The 6531-nt window shown below is 46.4% G+C and overlaps 1 long non-coding RNA gene across 1 annotated transcript; it reads left to right on the top strand.

Annotated features, from left to right (window-relative positions):
* Positions 1-655: 655 nt before the first annotated feature.
* On the top strand, positions 656-2886 carry LOC142922995 (uncharacterized). The gene is made up of 2 exons (XR_012940460.1): positions 656-742; positions 2801-2886. It is a non-coding gene; the product is annotated as an uncharacterized LOC142922995 (long non-coding RNA).
* Positions 2887-6531: the final 3645 nt, after the last annotated feature.

Genomic DNA, 6531 nt, shown 5'->3' with positions numbered 1-6531 from the left:
TATTTGTCAGAGCTAATGCGATGTGCCTTCAGCATATTTGTAGAACGTTAACCAACGTCAACATCGTCATTTAGAGTAACCATTAGTCCATACGTGTCACTTGCTAATAGTCCCCGGGTCAATCACAACTTTGCCGTGCGTGCAGGCTTTGTCTCTGGCTGCTCGCTAGGGCTGCGATGCCTTTCCATGCCACAAGATGACGTTCATTGCTCCTTCCACACCGCGACAATATTTACTGCAGTGTTCTATAACGCGGTAGTTGCGTTGCTGAATAACACCGCGTTGTGTAAACTCCCTCGTTACAATGACTAATACAGGGTAAAGCACAGTCCGTGATAACAGCGTGAGATGCATGTGTCGGCTGAACAAAGACTGAGGCGCGTGGGGAGCATCAGGAAGCATCCAGCAGCATCCCAATGCCTCGTGTGACGCTGTGCCCAGGCAGCCGAACAACCGCACATTCCTACTCGCGCGACGTGGTTCTGTTGACTCAATCGCGTTATATCCACTTAGCATCCGCGTTATAAAACGTGTTCCCTATTACATCCATCGTGCCATATCCAAATGGCGTTATGAAAACACGCGTTGAGGCAGAACGAACTCCATAAACTATTTTTATTTTACCAGGTGAGACCCACTGAGCTATGTGTTTAAGAATCTGCCGGTGTCTGTGCTGGAGGTGGACGTCTGGATATCTGTGCGGTCTGGAGCGGTGGACAATAGACTCCTGCAGCTCAACCAGGTGGACGCACTGGGCAGGGAGCAAGATGGTGGTGGCCTTAGAGACCCACTTACTCCCACAGAGAGCCATAGACTCACTCAGAGAGAGCACTCACACAGAGAGCCAAAGTCTCACTGACACAGAGCCATAGACTGACTCACATGGAGACACATAGACTCACTCAAACAGAGAACCATTGATTAACCCACACAGAGAACCACAGAGTCACTCGCACAGACTCACACAGAGAGACATAGACTCACTGACGTAGAGGACTATATGCAGTACATCCTCGTCTTTTATGTAATGTGTTTCGCTTAGCGCACATCACACCCACTATAACTCGAGTAGCACATGACGGACTGCTCTTATGAGTGGTGTGGGTGTTGGCAGCGTTGTTCTGTATTGCTGGGAGCTGTTGCTGTACCGGTGCGCACTGTGTTACGTGGCGTGTCATCCTCTTCCTCAGCCTTTGTTCCAGCATCTGTGTGTAGTGTCATCTCACTCACTCCCTTATAGTTTTCACTCATCATATCTCCATTTCATGTCCTTTGTATGTATATTGATGAATGTAACATTTTTTTATTATTATTTGGCTGCTATAAATTTCCACGTCATAAGCTACTTCATTCATCTATAATTTGTGGCCAGTTCGCTTCTGAAATAGAAGCTAATAGCTTAGAGGGCTTTACTAGGTAATATAAAAATAGTTTATTTTTATTTTTTTGTGATTTGCTTACCTTTCCTATACTTTTCACTTCGATTGTGTTTTTGCATCGTTTGTTCTTGTAACTTTCTGTACCACCCCAACTGGAAATCTGTGAAAAAGGGCTTTTTAGATTCCTCCAGTATAAATAAAGATTATAATATAGATATTCTACATATACACAACACATTTAAAATAAACATAGAAAACAGTGTACTGTACTCTCAATTAAAAATAATAATAAAAGTTATATTGTGCTAAAACGGAGTCTCCCCCTTTACCGTTTTTCCTTGTAGAAAAGTTTTCTGCTTGACGTAAAATAGCTTTAAGCAGCAATTTTCGACAACGCAACCCCCGCGTTAAGCAAGGATATGTTGTACTCACTTACACAGAGAGACATAGTCTCCAACTTGATTTGGCACTTTCGTGACTGCAGGAATTACTCTTTGGTTATTTCGGTAAAGTCACGTAGACATAGACTCGCACAGAAAGCCACAAACTCACTCGAACAGAGAGACTTGGAGTCAATCACACAGAGCCATCGACTCATTCAAACACAGATGATGATAACAGATACCCATGAACTCACATTGAGACCCATGGACTCACACAGAGACCAGTAAACTTACCAGACCCGTAGACTCACAGAGACGCATAGACTTACAGAGAGGTATAGACTTACACAGAGACCCATAGACTTACAGAGAGGTAAAGACTTACACAGAGACCCATAGACTGGTGAACGAGATTTGAACTCGGATCACCAGATTTGTAGCACAGCACATTCGCCGATACACTACCGTTCACCTTACACACTCACACACGCACTCACATGCTCACTCATTCACGCAACCAGACGCTCACTTACACATTCAATCAATCACTCAATCACTCACACACTCGCGTTTTATTGCATGTAGCAATATCTTCAGGAGCTAAATGTCAATTATTGAGGTCTGTTAAGATAAGCGAGTGTGTGGGTGTGTGGATGACATAGCAATAGTGGGTGAGTAGGTGAGTGAAGAGGTGAGCTCAGTAGCATGTTGCAGGTCTTCCCCAGGACAAGGCGGGTCATATTTAGGGTGTGTAACATGTTGATTGACTGGGTTGAGTGTTGTGTTTGTGAGCGAGTAGGTGAGCTCACTCGAATGTCGCAGGTCTCGCCCAGCGTTTTCCAATCAAAGATTAAACAGATGAATGAGTGGTGGGATTTTTGTTATTGTTTTCAGGTGAGCAGCACCACCTTAACACAAATATCTGTATTACACCTTCATCCATGTAATAGCTGTGTCCGTCTTACACCTCCATTTTCTTAGAAGCCTCTGGATTTGACATAGGGCATCTTTTTCTGTGTGTGTGTCTGTGTGGCCCAGTCCTGAACCTTCCCTCGGTCGACTCACCCTCTAAAGAGTACCTGGTGCAGTGTCTATAATAAACATCAGCAATTTGGAGAGACAAAGGTGGCCGCGTGCATGGTGTTGGCCACATCACATTCCCACAGCGAATTTTGTCGAACCATCGAACAAAGGCGGTCGCTGCATCGCACTTTCAGAAGCGCTTCTGCGGCCGTCTCGAACGCTCTTCCTTCTGATATTAGAAGCCACTGGAGCTGTGCACTTTTACATCTAGATTGACAACTCATTTCTTTAGAACTACTTTTTGTGCTTACTTTGTTGCCCTTCCCCTGCACCTCCGATTAGCACGGTTGGCTACGTACCGTGCAAAAGAAGTTCAACATACAAAATACATACCACCCCCTCGTGTGTTCCACAGCACAAGGCTCCACAACTTGCCCTAACATGTCTATTGAGGCTACTTTGGTGACCTGTGTGTGTGTGCATAATTAATTATCATTATTTTATTAAATGGCCTTCATCAACAAAGGACATGAGTCCATTGAGGGACGGGGACAGCGTGGGACCCTTCGTGGAGCCGATTCTCGCAATGGCGGAGGAAGAGTTGGAGGGATGCAGCAGAGGAGGGGGTGGCACCGCACGATGTTCGTGCTGAGAGTGAACGTGGCACTGGGGGAGGCTCCGGAGTTGGGCCTCTTCAGGGCGACTGGCGATAGAGTGGAGAAGTCGAGGTGAGAGTGACTCGGGGAATGGGGGTGAGGTGAGTGGAGGGGTGACTCGGGGAGTGAGATTAGTGGAGGGGTGACTAGGGGAGTGGACGTGCACCTGATTATGCACGAATGTGAGTGGACTGCCCATGCATTCATCATCATTATGGGCATCATCACCAGTGGTAAATCCACTGTTTGATGAAGGCCTCCCCAAACCAACGTCACTTCTCGTGACGCCTGCGCTGTGACAATCGGCCCCAGCACCTCCTGTGCATGAGCTTCCCACCTCCTCCCCTCCAAGTTACTCTTGATCATCAGCCATCGTCACTTCCAGAAACGTTTTCATCTGCGTGTTGCTCTTTCCTTCTCATCATGGTCAACATGAGGAGGGATCCTACCTCTGTGTATGTTCTCTCATCTGCGCGTTCCTCTGTCTTGGTGTGATTTCGAGCACGCGTCTCTGCATGCTTCTCTGCGCAGGGTTTGTTCTGTACGTGTTTTTTGAGCTGGTGGCCGCGTCTGAACCGTGTCGTACCCGTCAGGATGCCACTCAATACAAAACAAATGGAAGGAGTGAAATTATCTTGGGACCACAGCCTTGTCTCAATTCTTCACCCCTGGTGTACAAGTCAGCAGCTGGGACCATCACTGCTATCCATTAACATGTACGGGCTGCTAAGGATTCTCTTCATCTCTGGGTCTCTACCTCTAAATGATGACTCTGAGTATTGACCGCAGTGCATTTCTCAGCTCTATCGAGTACCCGGTAAGATCGAGAAACTCTCAGCTCACACGGTGGCTTCGGGTGATCAGCCAATGAATACATCAGGATGTGCACCCTCATGAATAACAAACGTGCATTGCGGAAGGTGCCGACTGACTGCCATGCTGCATACTGCTGTATAAATAACCCACCCACACATGCACAAGCCTGTGTGGGTATGCGTATTATCCGGTAATTGTATAGTGTTTCGCGTATTGCGCGATGAACTTGGCAACACCAGTACCGATGAACTAAAGTGGTTTTGGGCTAACCCGATGTCGACTCAGCCTCCAATGAGTACCTGGTGCGGTGTGTAAACATCACTACTCGGGAGATAAAGGCGGCCAGGCATGGTGCTGGCCACCCTCCCCATTGTGTACCATGCTGGCTTTCATAGTTGCTCGCTAAAAGCACTTGCCTCAAGAGTCCGTTGAGGTTATACAGACAACATTTGTGTTTGTGTTTAATGTTTTAATTGGTGGCGGTGTAATTTTAAATGTAAATTTTTTTCATGGCCGACTTGCACTTTGGCCACTTCCAGACCCAACAAATAAATCTGTTCCTTTTCTTGGTGGCGGTGGTGACGGTGGTGGCGGTGGTGGCTTTGGTGTATATTTATAGAGTGCCTTCTCTCTTGACATAACAAGCACAAGGCGGTGACAGAATGGAATGATTTAGATGGCAGGGGTGTACAAAGTTTGAGGAATAAGTGACAGCGATAGACAGTAATGGGATCGGAGAAGAGTAGGGACGAGAAGGAGTGGAGGCTTAAGGGGAGAGAAGAGGTAGAGAATGGGCAATGGAGAGGAGGTGGGGCTTTATGGGAGGAATGGAAAAAGGTTAAGTAGAGGGACCATAAATGAGGTTTGGCACAAAGAGGAGGGACAGAGACAGAAGATTGGGAACAAAGAGGACGAGAGAGGACATGGAAGGAGATGAAAGAGGCAAAATTATGTAGGGCAAGTCCATGGAGAGGTTTAAAGACCAGCGACAGGTATTTTAAAAGACAGCGGTAGTGAACGAGAAGCCATTGGAGTTGAAGGAGGAGAGGCAAAGTGTGAGAATTAAAGGGGAGATTGAAAATAACTCGTGCAGAATAATTTTTTATTTGGTGGAGGGGAATGAGGGCAGATGCGGGGAAATCAAGAAGAAAATTACATTTGTAATTAGAGGTAGCTCTGTTATATCAACTTCTGTGGGTGACTGTCTAATACATATGTGGTTCATAAAGCAGTGCACCAACCACAAATAACTCTGTCCGCGTGTGATTTTTTCTCACAATTTAAAGGATTTCAACTGCACGGCAGTGCGTACAGCTATAGACCCCTAAGTCGTATGCGCTGTGCAACTTTTAGGCCTTGTAAATATTCCCACACACATCTTCTTAATGCGATGTTTTTTTCAATTGTAGAGGATTATCATCGTTAAAATGTTTACTCAGGCACGTGTATATGCATAAACACGATTTGATCAAGACTTGTCACACTAGACTTTCGCGACTACAAAGTAGAGCAGTAATGCATGGTGCTGTTTTTGTTTTATTTTAATTACTTAGATTCACTCGGGGAGGGTACATGCGGAGTGTTTTTGTATCTGAACGTGTAAACGTGACTTTACCGTAAAAAAAAAGTATACTATTTTCACTGATACCATTGTGAAATCTATTGTTTCCAGCCTGCATAATTTATATTTGTTGTGATTGGTTTTCTCATCATTTACAGATTTGATTACTGTTACCTTTAGACAACTGTGTATGGGGTCACCATAGTGTAAAGGTCATCTCCATATATGGGGCTGCCAGAGGCATATGGCAAGAGAAAGTATTGATTACCGTCCTGCACTAATGAGTCCTAATTAGACGAAACCGGTCCACAGTTGTCTTTGTCTCACTGCTGCCTGTTGCTGGGACGGCCACGTGTTCTCAACGCTTTGAGTCTGTGGTCTAAACCAGGGGTCCCCAACCCCCGGGCCGCGGATCGGTACCGGTCCGTGGCCTGTTAGGAACCGGGCCGCACAGCAGGAGGCGAGCGGTGGGTGAGCGAGTGAAGCTTCATCTGTATTTACAGCCGCTCCCCATCGCTTGCATTACCGTCTGAGATCCGCCTCCTGTCAGATCAGCGGCGGCATTAGATTCTCATAGGAGCGCGAACCCTACTGTCAACTGCGCATGCCAGGGATCTAGGTTGCGCGCTCCTTATGAGAAGTCGGAATCCGTAACTTATTTTAGTCTGCGCGTGGCCTGCCCATTATTGTATTTACCACTTCCGTCCGCGCCT

This window comes from Petromyzon marinus, unplaced genomic scaffold, assembly GCF_048934315.1.
Source record: "Petromyzon marinus isolate PM22_M1 ecotype Great Lakes invasive population unplaced genomic scaffold, UKy_Petmar_22M1.pri1.0 PM_Scaffold_24, whole genome shotgun sequence".
NCBI lineage: Eukaryota > Metazoa > Chordata > Hyperoartia > Petromyzontiformes > Petromyzontidae > Petromyzon > Petromyzon marinus.
Note: the sequence above shows the minus strand (reverse complement) of the source record. Positions and strands in the feature narration are given on the sequence as shown.